Source organism: Camelus bactrianus, chromosome 3 (genome assembly GCF_048773025.1).
Source record: "Camelus bactrianus isolate YW-2024 breed Bactrian camel chromosome 3, ASM4877302v1, whole genome shotgun sequence".
NCBI classification, from domain to species: domain Eukaryota; kingdom Metazoa; phylum Chordata; class Mammalia; order Artiodactyla; family Camelidae; genus Camelus; species Camelus bactrianus.
Window position 1 is genome coordinate 97,904,808 of NC_133541.1, and position 18,211 is coordinate 97,923,018.

Below are 18,211 nucleotides of genomic sequence, written 5' to 3' on the forward strand. Positions count from 1 at the left end.
TGGGGAATCCAGGAAGAATTAGAAGTAAGATTTGCAAAAGCGTTGCTGGTGACTTTAAGACTAAAAATGACAACTAGCAAGGAAAGATGAAGAGAGGTTGTTCTGAAATAGCCAGAAAGAAAGGCAGAAGGTTGTGTGGAGAGAAAAAAAGAGTAACGAAAGGAGAACAGTGAATAGCTGGACTCTACCAGAAATGGCAGTGGGATTTTTGGCTCACCTTTTGGAGCTCAGCTCAGAAGGTCTAGAGCCAATACCTACCTGTAAAGGATCCCTGGAGGCAGTTGGATTAAAACATCTATTATGTACATTATGCTAAATGCAGGGAAATGGGTGGACACACAATAAGCATAAATGAATACCTACTTCACCTATCCTTCCAGTCCACAAATTCAGTCAAAAACCTAAGGAAACCCAAGGAATTTGTTTTTGTGTGCCGGTCTGCGGTTGATTTTTTCTCTCACTTCGCCATATTTTCCAAGTTTTCTAAAATGAAATGCATTTTTAATAGAAACACTTAAATAAATTATTTTATAAAAAAAGAAAAAACTTCCAGACTTGGGGAGAAGGCCCTCGGTCAGACTGCGCGTTGCTGAGAGAACCAAGAAATTTCAAGAGCTCCCAGGGTCTTAACACCAGTCATTGCCAACGTCTGATTCTTTTGGTCTTTCTGAGTCTAGTAGTTAACAAGGGGATAAGAACATCTGCTTTCCTTAGATATTTGTTCTGAAGGTCATAAGATAAATGAGTGAAAGCGTTTTGTTGAATATCAAGCACTTAATCAGCTTGAGACAGTATTATTCCAGCTAAAGGCAACATTCTATAAAACTAAAAGAAGGTAGGGATAAATATAAAGAAGGTAGTGATTTACATGGATCCCCCCCCCCCATCTGAGTTCAAATAAGATTCACAGAGTAATTCTGATCACCAGAGGCACTCTGCTCAGGATATCTGAAGCAACAACAGAAACAGAAATTCAACATCAAGAATCTATACTCCATGTCAGGTGACTTGGAACATGGTGAAATCTTCAGGGTCTAGAACTGAGTTCCCAAGAGGTCTTCCCACCTTTCCAACTCTGGTGGACTCTGATCCCTTGGAGAAAACACTGAAATCCAAGTGATGTGGACAAGACCTAGCAAAGATACATCTGAAACTAGAAGAGATCGAGTGATTTCCCCTGAGATTGGCCTTGAGTGTTTTGAGTTCTCACCTTGATGTATTTAGCTCTCTCCTAGAGCAGCTGCAGGGACTAATTAATTGAGTCTGACAAGAATCAACAATAAGTATATCAGTACAAGGCTATGGACTTTTACTGATACTAGTTCATGGCCAAATATTGTCTCATTCTGGCTCCTATCTGCAGTGTGCATTAGAATAGATGATGTCAACACCAGGCGAGAAGACAAGTTATCTCAATACTCAACTCCTGGCAGGAGAATTTGTGCCCTGATTTATTTTTAGTGCTTTTCTACCTTAGTAAACCAGTCAGCTGAAGAAAAGCCAGCAACCGGACTATTCTCTGAGCTCACCACCTTTACTTATCCCTTCGTAATTAGCAAGACATTTAGTCACCCAGGGGAGAATGTACTAGGAGTCTGGGGTCCCATCATTTGCACACTTTCAGAGGCCACACAGGGTAAGTGGAAATGTGGGTCTCACTATTTCATTGGTAGCAACCTTTTACTCAAGGGAGAAAAACAAAGAAAGAGAGGTTGCTTACAAAAACAGGTATGTATAGCTTATTGTTTTTATCAGCAGGGTGGAGGATGGGGTGAAAAGCAAGAATTGTGCTTTACCTCTTATGAAATGTTAGACCTTAAACTAGAGCACACATTCTGCTTATCTTAAGCTTCAAATTGGACTGTTGATAGAAGTTCACAATGAATAGGGAGTACCTGTTCACCAAGATGCAGAAAGTGAAAGGTCAAAAGATTAATCAGTACTTTCCAAATTTTTGCATTTGGATTCAACCCCAAATATTTAATTTTATTTCAATCCCATACAGCTTGTGAGGACAGATTTATCCAACACCAGCTGTTCTCATATTTAAAAGCTGCACCAGAAAGATAAAATTAGAATCAAGTGAGGATCATATTCCTCAGCAAGAATTCTGCTCTATGTCCCACTGATGCCCTGAGCCACAAGTGACAAACCAAATACCAGTATTATTATTGTTTTTCTTGGACATTTATTAAGCAGCCACAGTGTGGTACAAACTGTGCACGCTGCCAAAAAAAAAAAAAAAAAAAGGCATGAGCCCTAAACTCATGGAATGGTACCCATGAGTATAAATTTATTCCCAAGGTTATTTCTCACCAAAGCAGGAGGAAGGTATGTACTGTTCTGACAGAGCAGGGAGTGAAGTCAACTATCATACACACACACACCCTTTCCAATTCAGGAATTTTCCAAACTTGTATGAGGCTCATATTAGACTGAAATCTGGGTAAGATACAACTGTTCAAACCAAAAAACCAAATGTCATCATCTCAATATCAGATATCTGTTGTGACAATGTATTGTGTAAAAAATTAGTAATAAAAATAATCTCAAGATTCTAAAAGATTGTTAAATATTCACTATGAATGGAGTCTTAACTATAAAAGTATAGCTGTAAAAATACATCATTAATGTTCTGTGTGCAGTTTGGAAGATTTCTCAACAGGCATTTTACAAGAGGAGAAAGCAAAAGTGACCAATAAACACACAAAAGATTCACAACCTCATTTATATGACTAAAGAAATGCAAGCCTACAAAACAATGAGATATCATATTATAAGGATTATAAGGAAGTGATTCTCCAATAACTATTGAGAAAGTACCATTTTAGAAAAGAACAATTTGGCCATAACTATTAAACTTTAAAATGCATATGCTTTTTTCCCTTATAATTCCTCTGTTATAGATAGAAAAGCATGTAAAGGTATATGTATAAAGATGCTCACTAAAATATTGTTTTTTTAAACCCATATATTCTTCAACAGAGAACTGATTAACTTAACTATTATAACTCGTAAAAAAAAATCTATGTAGGAATTTAAAAGAACAAATTAGATTTTTATGTGATATTATCAAATGATGACCCAGATATACTAAGTGGAAAGGCAACGTATAGAATATTATACATAGTATAACTGCATTTATAAAAAAAAAACTGTATACATAGCTATATGTGCATGTAATTATATATCTGAAAGGATATTTTTAAATTGTTAATAGTAGAAATTAGAGACTGGAAAGGGTCAACTTATATTTTTCACTTTATACCTTCTGTAATCTGGATTTTTAGAATTTTTGCCCTAAGCATCTACTTTTACTTTCTTAAATCTTTTGCCACTCATAGATTTGCTTCAGTTTTTTGGAAAGTTCAGTTGAAAGGAACATCCCAAGTCTCTAAAAATACTTTACGAATCAAAAGAATTAAATTATACTCAGAGTAGTTTTAGTTAAACTCTGTTTTACTGTATTCTAATTCTCTGAAAATTGGTAATTCCTATAGCTTGGTAGAACTGGCCAGAATTCCATTCGCTTACTAGGACAGACAACAAAGAGAGAGCTGTTTTCATATATCCCTTTTATTTTGAAAATGGATTTGACCCTCTAGTATATATTTCTTCATACCTTGGTGCCATTTCAATGATTAGGAAAGATTCAATGTCATACAATCTAATGTCAGGAGAATATTAAAGTATGACAATACTCTGAGCACATTAAATCCCCCCAAGACATTCATAAAAGGACCTTTGACCTCAAGTTCAAGAATCCAAGGGGTAAGACTGAGTAAATGGCAGGCAAGCACGTTCTGCTGTGGCAAAGCACTCCATAAATTACTAAATGTAACAGAAGTTTAGATAGTAGAACATTAGTATATTTTGTTGTGGCTGCTGCCTAACCTTATCTCACCAAGACTTAGGCTGGACATAGGATAACAAATTATGTATTTTGACATACTGCAGAGAAAACCCCTCCACAGATGTAGGCTGAGGTGGTGATTTTAATTTCCTCCTTACGTTTGGCAGACCCTACAGATAGGATGAATTCTCCTTGACAATACTTTGAGTATGTAAGTGTGTGTGAATGTAGTTTTTTTAATGGATATCAGGTTCATAACATAATTCGTATTTTAAATTATGAATTAGCATGCGTAATACTCTTCTATTTTATTTTATTTACTGGTCATTCTCTCATTTTTTTTAGGAGAGATAAAAACATATATTTTTAATTTAATTTAATTTAATTTAATTTTTATTTTATTGAGTTATGGTCAGTTTACAATGTTGTGTCAACTTCCAGTGTACAACATACATATATTCATTGTCGTGTACTTTTTCACTGTGAGCTACCACAAGGTCTTATATACATTTCCCTGTGCTATACAGTATAATCTTGTTTATCTATTCTATATATACCTGTCAGTATCTACAAATTTCAAACTCCCAGTCTGTCCCTTCCCACCCCCCTCCCCCCGGCAACCACAAGTTTGTGTTCTATGTCTATGAATCTGTTTCCGTTTTGTATTTATGTTCATTTGTCTTTTTCTTTCCTTTCTTTTTTTTTTTTTTTTTTAGATTCCACATATGAGAGATCTCACATGGTATTTTTATTTCTCTTTCTGACTTACTTCACTTAGAATGACATTCTCCAGGGACATCCATGTTGCTGCAAATGGCATTATGTTGTCATTTTTATGGCTGAATAGTATTCCATTGTATAAATATACCACATCTTCTTTATCCAGTCATCTGTTGATGGACATTTAGGCTGTTTCCATGTCTTGGCTATTGTAAATAGTGCTGCTATGAATACCAGGGTGCAGGTGTCTTTTTGAAGTAGGGTTCCTTCTGGATGTATGTCCAGGAGTGGGATTATTGGGTCATATGGTAAGTCTATTCCTAGTCTTTTGAGGAATCTCCATACTATTTTCCAGAGTGGCTGCACCAAACTGCATTCCCACTAGCAGTGCAGGAGGGTTCCCTTTTCTCCACAGCCTCTCCGGTATTTGTCATTTGTGGACTTTTGAATGATGGCCATTCTGACTGATGTGAGGTGATACCTCATTATAGTTTTGATTTGCATTTCTCTGATAATTAGTGATATTGAGCATATATCATGTGCCTATTGATCATTTGTATTTATTCCTTGGAGAATTGCTTGTTTAGGTCTTCTGCCCATTTTTGGATTGGGTTGTTTTGTTTTCTTATTAAGTCATGTGAGCTGCTTATATATTCTGGAGATCAAGCCTTTGTCGGTTTCATCATTTGCAAAAATTTTCTCCCATTCCATAGGCTGTTGTTTTGTTTTGTTTTGCTTATGGTTTCCTTTGCTGTGCAAAAGCCATTTATTTTTAATAATGCAGCAAATCCTATCAATCCTTTACTCAACTCAAGAATGAGAACAATACCAATAACCTATACTATCTATGTGTTCCTCACCTGTCTTCCCCCTGAACTCCTGGAGTTGTAACCACTATCATACATTTTGTATTTATTATATCCTTGCTTTGTAAATAGTCTTATATTGTATCTTAAGTTAAAATAGGAGAATTAAGCAGAATGAATTCCGTCATTCATACATTAATAATACAATACATTCAATGAAAGAAAAACTGTGCATTAGACACTTTGGGAGATATACAGATATATGAGATAGCAAAGCGTTGTACCTGGCACTTAATACATCTTTGTTGAATTGGATTAAGCTAAAAAATTTCCCAAGTACATATTTCATTATTGCATCCTTAAACAAACAAGGGATTGGCAGGGATCTCTTGGAATTTGGGCAGACTATAAAGACTTAGAATCCGAACAACTCCCCAGCCCCCAGTCCAGGGCTAGTCTGTAAAGCAGGAAGCTTCCTTGATGCCAGTCTCCTCCTATCTCTTTTCTGCAACTTTTCTCATCTGGCATTAAGGGCCAGGAGATGAATCTCTGCTACTTAATACTTAATATTAAACTTCTACCCCATCTGTCCTATACATGGTGACAGATAAATCTCCCTTAATTACAAGTCCTCTCATGTCACTCTATACTCAGTACAGATCTGCAGTGATTTCTTAACCCATTATATCATCTAAATCCTTACCCTGGCATTCAACACTCTTTGAGATCTGATCCTAACCAATCTTTCCAATCTTCTGTCTCCTGTCAAACTAACTTATTTTTATTTCCTGTGCATGCCTCACATTTTAACCAACGTTAAGACACTTTGCCATGCTATCAATCAAACCGTAGTCTGTGGACCAACAGCATTTGTCTTATCTGGGGGCTTGTGAGAAATGTAGGATCTCAGACCTCAATCCAGACCTACCAAATCAGAATCTGCATTTAATCAGATTTTCAGGTGATGCATATGCACATTAAATTTTGAGAATGTAAAACCGTAAGTGCTTTTCTGTGGTGTTTAAGGGGCTGTTATCATCATTATTTATTTCCCTACAGAACATGTAAACAACTAGAAAGCAAAGGGTTTTCCAAATTATGTGCCTAAGATATGCTGTCTAGCCCTCAGAAACAAAGGCATACAATGAGGAGATACTCACTAAATATCGATGGATTACTAATTTGGTTTCAGTTCTGCATTTAAAAGATAACTAGAATCACCATCCTTCATTCTGTCATCTGACAAACCAGACCCAAAAGAGACAACATACCCACACAAACACACAGATATATGCACATCGGGTCTTTTATGGATAGGGTTTTTAACAAGAAAGGAAATTGCAAAAGAAAGGGGTGATAAAGTCTGACATAAATAGCAATGCTGTTTTGGGATGAACTAGACAGTCAGTATAAGTCCCCTTTAACCTGATGGGCTCCAAGATCATCTGCGGCTCTAACTGTAAAAGATTCTATGCTTGAGGGGGACATCATTTTTGCACTGTCCCAAACATGACTGGAGGGACCAGGGACAGTCCTGAGATTAAGTCTGAAGCTGCAAAGCCTGACTTTCTCTCTCAGTTCTCTCTAAACCCCAGCGTCTCTATAACCTCCTTGAAAATCTCCTGCTCTACACATGTGCCTACTATCATGACCCTTTCATCTCCTGGCACTTTCAACTGCCCTTTGCCTCCACAAGTTTGTCACTGTCACACTTTTCTCCCCTACTCTGTACTCAGCATCTCAGACTTTCACACAGTTGAGCATTGCCAAGGTGACAACGAGTTAAATTAAACTGTGCTAAAAGAAGAAAGTTAGAGAAGAATGAGGTCCTGCTAACCCACCCTAATCACCATTGTCTCCTCCCCTTGTGTATTCTTCGGTAATTTTCCTGAGAAAACTGAAACGGGTTATCACTACATCATATTCTGTAGTGACAGGGCTGGATCTAGTGAGAACGTTCCATTTGGGACTCTTAGTATTTTTATTTACCAAACACACTTTCAGTTCTGCCTCTGCCAAAGTCTCTGGTTATGGGTCTTTGAAGCTTTGACCCAAAGCTATTTCACAACCCCAAATGGAATCAATACAGTTACCACACAACTCTCACACTTTGAAACAGCTTTTTACACATTGTCCAATTCTATTTATCTGAACACCACATATAATTTCTTATATATCTAAGAAGTAAAGAGAGACCACTGTCAAAGTTAAATTTCTGACCCAGTGTCCTGTATATGAGAAGATTATTAATGGATATTTCTGTTCACAACCTTATAAGGTCCCTCCTAAACCCAAAGGTTAGGCTTTTCCTTAGAACCTAGTCCCCTTTCCTCCTATTTCCCAAGAAGTACACAAGCCAAGGAAGTATACTTCCTGTGGTAGAAGTTCAAAGCTCTCTGTCCTAGAGATGGACTGTGATTTTATTCCTGGCCTCACTGCTTACTAGCTATGTGGCTTTGGGCAATTGTGTAACCTCTCTAAGCTTATGTTTCCTGATTTGTAAAATGAGAATACTAATATCTCTATATCTTGTGTATTGTGGAGAGTGAATGAGATAATGCATGTAAAGTCATCAGTACAGTGCTGGTGATTAACCTCCTTTTAAGTTGTTAAAAACCAAGTACAGAGAGGATTGGTGTACATAATCTTTTTTTTTAATTTGCAAAGCCTGTTTAATGCTACAAATTTTCCTCTCTAGGACTCTTCTAGTTACACATAGCTCCAACACATGCTGCTGTGCGTGTGGTGCGTAACCTGACTCCCAGCTAATGACAGTATGTGGTCGGTCTTAGCTGTCCTTGTGCATACAGCATTCCTTTTGGCAATAATTCTGCATGTGTGTGTAGGGCAGCCAGAAATGGAACATACTCTTTCAAAAATCGAGCATGACCTTATAACATAAAAACTTAGGTACTTAAGCCAGTGGCATCAAAAAGGACAAACATCCTCTTTCTATTTTAGGTTAAATATCAAAGGAAATAAAAGTTTTAGGGTTAAATATCAGTCTCCTCTGAATTTAGCAGGATATGAAAGACATTATAAGAAATCTAATCTCCCCCACCTCCAAGATGACTTGCCAACTGGCCTGTCTGCTTCAGAATGCCACCACCAGAGAGGGTTTCATTTGGGTTCAGGTAATGGCTCTTTCTGTTTAATGACAAATGGAGGAGTGGAATGTCTTCGTGGAGAAATTTCTGTCTTTGTCTAAACCAGTCTATCAGAGGATTGATATAAAACAAGTCAGTATAGATGTGTCCTTGAGGGTGTAATAATTTTGGAGGTCTAAGTCTAAAGGAATAAAACACTATAAAGTGTGTGCAAGAAGAGGTTCTGGGCAGCGAGGGACAGACAAAATGGGTGAGAAAAGCCTGCAAAATACAAACATCATCAATTTGCCAAAAGTTGGATTGAAAATTGTTGATTGCTTCCAAGACAGTAAGACTCTTAACTCTAGGCAGCTTTTCTCCTGACATGTCGCATCAGTACAGTCACTGCGGGTGCTGAATGAAGAATGAGACCAGAAGTGCTGCAGATTTTTCTCCTGGAGTTCAGGTCTCTGCCACCACTGCTCCTTTGACCCAGGGCTGGTTCAGTTTCAATATTTTATCCTCAATAAGGGGAAAAAGACCTTAAACCCAATCTTTAGCTAAATTTGAAAGTTCTCTAACAAAACAAAATAAAAAGTGGCCTGCCACATAACTCAAACCAAATATCTATTTATCTTAGTATTTGAGCCCTGAGCTCTGAATTTTTTATAGAGAATTCTACAAATTGGATCTTTTAATACTGGTTTCTGTATTGTCATAACTGAGGGTCCAAGAAGTCATAACAAAATAAAGTGGAGAAAGTTTTTCTTTAAAAGAGAGAGATAATTCTTGGAACACTTGCTCTTAGAACCCAAAGCCTCCATGGGATAAATCCAACTACCCTGAGGTCACCATGCTGTGAAAAGCCCAAGCCATATGGAAAGGCCCTGGAGGATGAGACATCATGTGGAAAGAGAGGCCAGGTAGCATCAGGGTGCCAGATACATGAGTGAAGAAACCATCTTGGAAAAATGCACTCTCTAGGCCCAGCTGCCCCAGTTGAAAACACATGGAGCTAGCCAGCTAATGCTTCTCAAATTCCTGACCTAAAACATCAAGCCACAGGAGAAAGACCATATGCCCTAAAAGAGTTCCTCAGTGAGCAAGAGTTTCAAGACATGTCTCAGTTGTTCCTAAGCCCACTAGGATCTCAGCATCATGGGGAGGAAGTAGTAACATTCCTAACTCATGATCAGGCATCATATTTTCTGATGGAGAAGCAGTCTGAGAAAGGCCAGGAACAATGTGGACCTTAACAACAGGATAGATACCCAAATAGAAATCTAAATAAATATATCCAAATAGATACATCCATATCTATTGGATCCATAGGTATTCAAATAGAAATCTGTAAGCTAGTTAGAGTATTGTATCAAAACACCATTTAGTTATTGGAGAAACCATGAGAACCAGGACAGTGAGTATTTTACTCTAACATGGAGAGACGTGATTGATAATCTCCTTGGCACAGATATCCTTGGCACTGTATAAAATCAAGAAATTAAACAAAACACTGGGAAGAGGCAAAACGTTGAATGTAATCAAGTAAAATTTCTAGCCACCTAGAAAACAACAGCTTACTCTTCACATTAGTTTAATCGTGTTGAAAATTAAAACAGGTGATTTCTTTTTCTAAAAAGCAGCAGAGAAAAAGAACAAAAGACAAAGAAATGGCCAAACATGAAGGCAGTATGGTAAACGGATAAAGAGATTTGGAAAAATTAAAACCCACTGTTGCTGGAAAATGGTCTAGGAAAACTGGGGAAGAAATGGTAAGGCGCATTTTTAGAATTTCCTGCTTACGAAAACATCATTAAGAATTATTCAAAACCATCATCAAAATACTCAGTCAATGTCAACTACAATCTTCTCTAAAATAGCTTAAATATCTTCACAAGTCAAATTCATTTTTGCAGGGACTGACACCAGTAGACCACAAAGTGTAGAAGTTCAAAAAGTGATGGAAATCATCATACACATACACAACTCACAACTCCTTTTCTATCTTAACTCATGTACCCCCTTCCTCAACTATTTTTTCTCCCTCCTCTTTCTCAGTCAGGAATAATATAAAATGAAAAACAAATGTCTTCCACAATACCTGTGACTTAGTGGATACTTCAAATTAATTATCTTTCTGTGAATAAAGTTTACTTAGTACGGCATTTGTTATCAAATAGGATATGAATATTTAAAATACACACTAAGTCATAAAAATAGGCAAACAAAAACTTGGAACAGCACAATAAACTTCTCCATCAAATTAAATAAGTAACATTTAAAAAGAATGCACCAAGTTTAGCTTACTGTGTGAATTTTCACTAAGTATCCTCACTAAGGTGACGTTTTGAAACATTTGAAACATTGTGTGTTCCTACCCTGCCTTACCTCATTTCTCCTTCCTCAATTTTTGCCTAACGTAGCTACTATCAAATTCTTCAGTTGTTTACTTTTAAGCAGGTCTAATGTTCTACTTCTTAGACCACTGAACCTACATTATACCCATGAAGCTAGTATAACTGTGCAGACCTCCTCGTTCAGGCAATGTTATAAGGGCCTCATCATTGTTCATGATCTCTATGTATCCTGTCATCTTTCCAGGATAAGACTGCCAAGATCTTAGACTCTTCATTTGGTGGTGTCTAATTCTGTTCTCTTTACAAAGAGCTAGGGTTACACTCAGCAAAGGTTACCATTTACGTGAGACATGAAGCCTGCTAGCATAACTCATTACCAAAGTAAAATCCCTAGCTATTTTTTACTTCAAGGACATCCCCAGTGCTACCTAAAATCAAGGAACACTTCAGGACAGGTCACATGCAGGGCTGACACATATTCTGAATCCACATTTTCATTTTGTTACTCTAGAGTGTGTTGTTATTTCACAGCAGTCGAGCAAAAGGTTTTCTTCTTTCTGAAAACCTTCTTTTCTATCCCCTAGAGGAAAATACAGGAGAATCAAATACAAAGACTACGGTGGGTTTAGCAAGAGAACTCAATATTTAAGAGTGAGCTTTCTTTTAGAAATGATTCCTTTTCTGGAAGGAAGAGGGGTGGTTCTTTGGTTTGGTTTTATCACTTACCCAAATGAGTTCTGAAAGGTTTGTTTTCATAGACAAATAACATTTTAAACTGTTTAAGTAATTCCTAAAGCTCAGCTCATCTTTCAAACCTCTGCTTTCTGGAGTGGCAGTCTAAGCCACAGGCCTAAGTGCTGACTGCTTTTGCTTTTAGCTACAATGTTCATCTTTCTTTCTCTTATCCTGATGGAATTTCATCTATTCTGGTAATTAGGAAAATCATAGATTTCAAAACATGATCAGACTCTGAAATTTTAAAAATATTTAAAAAGAATAAACAGATCTAGAAGAAACCTTAGGGACCATCTCACTCCTCATTTCTCATTAGACATGAGATAACTGAGACCCCCAAAGTCATATAACTAATTAATGACAGATCTAGAACCAAAATCTAGATTTCCTCAATCCTGAATTAGTGTTCTCTCTTCCACACTACCTGGCCTCTCTATATTTTTATCCATTTCTATATGATCTTCAGACACAAATTATTTAACTCATGCTTACAAGTGGCATATTCCACAGTTAGATTCAGGGCATTTCATGGTTCTGTTAGTTATCACTGTCTCCTTTCACTGGTTGGAAGATCATGGACAGAAGATGGGAAGTCCAGCCCTGCCTCTACCCTGTGTATTAAATTACAGCATGGGCTGTCTGGTGCCTTTTCCATGAAATTTGATTGTTTAATGCCTAGAATAGGAAACATCTGGAATGATGGGGGCCAGTATGATCTTCCCTTCGTAAGGACTGGATTTTCTTTTTTCATTTTAGCCTGGGGAAACAGGACAACTTCAAGGTGGGCAAAAATCTGAATCTCATCCACCACCGAACTATTCTGTTGATGTTTTCCAGCTTCTCCTTCAAGATATGCCAAGGGGCTTAGGGGAAATTCTAGCCTCTTGAACCAACTGATCTTATATTTATTTGTAAGGTATGTTTCTTTCAAGAAGTTCAAAATGCTTCATATATACTTTCACTTAATATTTCTCTTCCCATGAAGGGAAGCATTTCATTTTTTATCTTTCCGCCACAGTCAGAGTTTCCCTGCTTTTGTTTATAAGGTTTCTTTACAGGGTCTGACACTTAGAGGTTAGAATCTCTAGAAGCCACAAACATTCTCAACTGACGTCTCAAGCAATATTGCTAACAAAGCAGATTAATTCATTCAACAAATATTTATTGAGCATCTCCTAGGTGCCTGGCACTATTCTAGGCACTAGGGATACAAGAATAAACAAAACAGATACATCTCTCCCCCAAGGAACTAATATACAAAGCAAAAAGACTGATCTATTACCCAGTATATTCAAAACCATAAAAACACTCTATCCTGATAAAAGAAAAAAGTCACTACAATCTCAACTACTCAGACTAATGTCTCCAGTTTGACATGTATCTGGTAATACAGAGTCCATTTGCTAGAAGCCTATCTGGATTATACTAGAAAATAGGAGATCTGGATTCTAATCCTGACTCTTCTACCAACAGACTGCATGACCTTGAGCAAATATATAACCTCTCCGACCCTTAGAGTTTTGTTCTTTGAAGATGTCAGACAAGATTTCCCATGTCTTCTCTTGGTCTGCAATTCTGTGATTCATTAACTTTACCTAAGATGGCTGCTATGGTGTGAGGACTTACTTCCAAGGTCAGAAGAGGAGGAATCTTTCTATATCAACTGCTTTTATTTGTGGGATGAAGTTGAGGGAAATAGCACAAACCAACACAGGCACATCCTAAGGCAATTATTAAGAGCATTCCCTTATGTGATAATCAATAAAATCAATCAGCTCCACACCTACAGTGCTCGGCACCGCACTAGACACTTTGGGGAAGGGAGACATACGAAAAGACCCTGATCTTAAGGGGCTTCCAAATGAAAGTACACGATAGTAAATAATTAAAAACAAAAGTATATTACAGGGGTTGTAAGTTCACAAGAGAAGAAAAACCAAAGACAGCTAGATTAGAAACCTCTGTGGAAAGGTGAAACTTCACCTAGATCAACATATAACCATCACCATCACGATAATAATAGCAGCTAATATTTATTAAGTGCCTGATACGTGGCACAAATACGAGTTATGTGCTTTTGTGGGCTATCTCATTTAATCCTCAAAACAACCCTAGAAATAAACACTATTATTGTGCCTATTTTACAGATTGAGAAACTGAGGCTTAGAGAGAAACCTAATATACTTAATGAATGGTAAATCCAGGCAATCTGATCCCAGAGCATTCTACACCATTGAATGGTTATGGAATACTTTTCCCACATGTGACATAAAGGGAAAAGCACGGTATTGGCACACAGTTTACTGTTCCATAAATGTTACTTCCTTTTTCTATCCATCCCTCACCACTATTCACCCCCTAATTCCCATCTCTAACTCATACATATACATACTTCATCTTTTCCAATTTTAACATTCTTCAAAATTCAGTTGAAGGTCCACTGTAGGCAGGAAGATTTCCCAGACCAGTCAAGCTCCTGTTTCCTCTCAAGTCATAGCATTTAATTCCAACAGCCTGTGGGGTGATTACATGCTGTCCAGCAATGTCATGGCACTAGTTAATGTCTTATTAGTGTTTCTGATGTCTTACGGTATTACCAAGATGGCACCTATTTTATTACCATGCATCTTTTGAACTATTGAGTTTTTCATATAGTTGCATTGTGCCAGCTAACTCTAAACTTTGTGTTGCTTCTGGGGTCTTGGCATAGGAGATATCAAGAAGTACTTACCAATTCAAGAGTTTGAGTGTTTCTGAAGTTTTCCTTCATTAGAAAAATGATCCACGTCAAATAAATACAGCCAATACATCAAGGTTTGAGTCTGTAGATATATATTCTTTTTGTGCCCAGTGTTGGATAAAAAGGTAATCTGTGCATGTTTGCAATCCTTTTAGCTCTCCTACACTCACAGAACTAAAGCTAACTTCTTCTGAACAACCAAAGAATAATTTTATCTGTTCTTTGTAAATAAAAAAAACAACCAACTAACCCTTTAAAAAAAAAGCAGTTCCATTGTAGTTACCAGTGGGGAGAGGGAAGAGGGAGGGGCAAGATGGAGGTGGAGGATTGAGAAGTGCAAATTATCAGGTATAAAATAGGCTACAAGGATGTATTGTACAACATGAGGAATATACCTAACATTTTATAATAACTATAAATGGAGTATAACCTTTAAAAATTGTGAATTACTATATTGTGTACGTGTAACATATAATATTGTACATTAACTACACTTCAATTTAAAGAGTATATTATAAAATAAATACATGAATTTTTTAAAAAGTTAAAACTCTAAACTTTAGGAAACAATGAACAGTATATATATACGTAAATTTTTTAGAGTGCAATATACTATATATATGTATTTACATGCAATATATTGTATATGTATCGTCGAACTGTATCACTTTTACCTAATAAAACTGAAACTGAAAAAAAAAAAGGAAGTTCCAGTTTATGGATTTATTTTAATCTTACAAATTTATTAGAAAATACTATATACACAATATATAAAATTAAATATATTGTATTTATATATACATAAATAAAGTATGTAAATATAGCATATATACACAGTTTAAATAATAAAATTTACATTCTGTAGCCATTATGCATCTTAAGAAATGAAACATGAAACAGTATTAGTAAATCTTTAACATCACTGAAATCTTAGTCTAATGCAAATTAAACTTAAAATGGTTATAAAATTACAAGATGATAAAGGAGTTTTTAAAGACTGAAAAAAGACACCAAGTATTACAGGATTATATACTGAGTTAGATAAATCTAGTCTTATTGATGGTATCAAATACATAAAAGACTTTTTAAAGTGGGAATTATTTTATTTTCATTAAAGCCCTGTAGTATGAAGTGACTGCATAGCCTGGATTTTTTGGAATTAGTTACAATTTCATTCTATTTCCATAAACCTACTTCTATTCCTGGAAATTACGATATTTTGTTAATCAGGCTAGTCTGCATCTTCTAATCTACCTCTTCTGACTTGCAACAAAAATTCTTTGTGGAGTCATGTGATCTAAATGTTGCTTTAAGTAAATAAATTATTATAGGTATGGGGGGAGAGTATCAGGCTGCAAATTTAGGAGATCCTGACTCCAATCTCTGTTGAATTGTTGGCTATGAAGTGAATGTCAGACTTTCAAGTAGCTAATGCAGAGAGGAATACAACCAATATTAAGATCCACAGTACCTATAAGGAAAAACTAAACTAGTAGCACAGGAGAAGCCCAATTATTCCCAACCCTAAGAACTGAGACATTTTTTTACAAAGTTCTTACAGAGGTAATACGAACACTGACATCCCTCCTTATAGTAAACATAGTAATATGTTTCAATGGATTTCTTTTTTATCGAGTTACAGTTGATGTACAGTATTATATATTACAGGTGTACAATATAGTGATTCACAATTTTAAAGGTTATACTCCATTTATAGTTATTAGAAAATATTTTCTATATTCCCTGTGTTGTACAGTATATCCTTATAGCTTATTTTATACATAATAGTTTATATCTCATAATCCTCTACTCCTATACTGCCCCTCCCAGCTCCCCTCTCCACACTGGTAACCACTAATTTGTCCTCTATAGCCGTGAGTCTGCTTTTTTTTGGTTATATTCATTAGTTTGTTGTAGTTTTTAGATTCCACATATAAGTGAAATTATACAGTGTTTGTCTTTCTGTCTGACTTATTTCACTTAGCATAATGCCTTCCAGGTCCATCCATGTTGTTGCAAATGTGAAAATTTCCTTCTTTTTATGGCTGAGTAGTATTCCATTTTATATATTATTGAGATATATATCTCTCACATCTTCTTTACCCATTCATGTGTTGATAGACACATAGGTTGCTTCTATATGTTGTCAAATGTAAATAATGCTGTTATGAACACTGTGGTGCATGTATCTTTTCAAATTAGTGTTTTTGTTTCCACACCCAGGAGTGGAATTTCTGGGTCATATGATAATTCTATTTTTAATTTTTTTGAGAAACCTCCATACTGTTTTCCACAGTGGATGCATCTATTTACATTCCCACCAAAAGCATATTCAGGTTCCCCCCTCTCCACATCTTTGCCAACATTTGTTATTTATGTTCTTTTCGATGATAAAACCATTCTGACAGTCATGAGGTGATGTCTCATTGTGGTTTTGATTTGCATTTCCCTGATGATTAATGATATTGAACATCTTTTCATGTGCCTCTTGGCTATTTATATTTACTGTCTGGAAAATGTCTATTCAAATCTGCCCTTTTTTAAATCAAGTTGTTTGGCTTTTTTTGATGCTGAATTGTATCAGCTGTTTATATACTTTGGCAATTCACCCCTTATCAGTCAGATAATTTGCAAATATTTTCTCCCATTCAGTAAGTCATCTTTTTGTTCTGTTGATGGTTTCCTTTGCTATGCAAAAGCTTTTAAGTTTAACTAGGTTCAATGGATTTCTCATTGTAACAAATATGCTGAAGACTTCAGATCAAAACACAAATTCACAGACACTAATGTATGCCCTCTAAAATGATACTTCTGGAAAGTGACTCCGCACCTCTTCTGGGTGCAAGTGCTACAGCTCTGTAAAGGTAAACATCTGGAATTTTTACACTGAGAATATTAAAGCAGTTCCATCCTTACTCAAGAATTCAGGTGTTCTGGATTGACCTGCTATTTGTGATTAATTTGCTGGTTCTAGCGTGAATGCAATATACTTGAACTAAATTTCATTAAATTCCAGTGAGATTTAGATAGAATTTATTTTTCTTTCTTGTAGGTAGGTACACAAGGAAGTAAGAAAACGTTTTCTCTCTGGGATTATGCTTGCAATATGCAACAGAAATGTCAGAGTAAGTACAAAATGTGAATGTGCGTTTGTTGCATATGAACATAGGGAGAATTAAAAAAAAATACACCAGTCAATTTCCCAGACAAACTTTGAAGTGATTATTTGCTTTATAAGTTATTTCTTCTGCACAATTTAAGTGTTTAGTAATAGCCCACTGATTATGGGACTAAGACAAGGGAAATTTAAAGCAAAACTATTAGAAGCCACAATCCACTAATAACTGGCCCAAAACTAAAATTATTATGCAAATCAAAAGAAAAATAAGGATTAAAGGTAAAAATGTCATATATTCAAATGTATACAGTGAGGCATTTCTACCAAAGCCATCGCTAATCTCTCTTTAACTGGATTGTATTTGGTTTTGTTTTCCCCACAGGATAAAGAAAAAAACCACTAAAGTATCTCTGACCATCAGTTCCCCCATTAACGAAACCTCCAATATCAGATCAAGTTATTCTACCTTAGTTCAGCCGCTGTGTATTGACCCCCAGAGGGTAGGTACAGTTTTAAAGCCTTCTGAGGGGTTCTTGTAATGAAGACACAGGTCTAGAGAGGAAGGAAACAATGTTAACTTTCTTGAAAAGTAAACATGGGGAGACCCTCCAGCAGTATGACCTCAGAAAGAAGAAGAAAGAAATCCATAGGTCTCAGAAATAACTCCATGGTAGTTCTGTGGGTTGGCCATTTGTCTGTGTGACAGAGCATAAGGGACAGTTGGTTTCTAGGAGCTCAGTCTCATAATAGAATATTCCAACTATCCAAGGAATGAATTCTTTATTAATTAAAAAAA

At 36.2% G+C, this 18,211-nt stretch overlaps 1 protein-coding gene and 1 long non-coding RNA gene across 7 annotated transcripts in view; one reads left to right on the forward strand and one right to left on the reverse strand.

Annotated features, from left to right (window-relative positions):
- Window positions 1-18,211, reverse strand: part of KLHL3 (kelch like family member 3) — a 238,159-nt gene that overhangs the window by 193,966 nt on the left and 25,982 nt on the right. The window lies entirely within an intron of this gene.
- On the forward strand, window positions 882-17,423 carry LOC105082259 (uncharacterized). The gene is made up of 4 exons (XR_012505651.1): window positions 882-1,728; window positions 12,314-12,473; window positions 14,268-14,422; window positions 17,350-17,423. It is a non-coding gene; the product is annotated as an uncharacterized LOC105082259 (long non-coding RNA).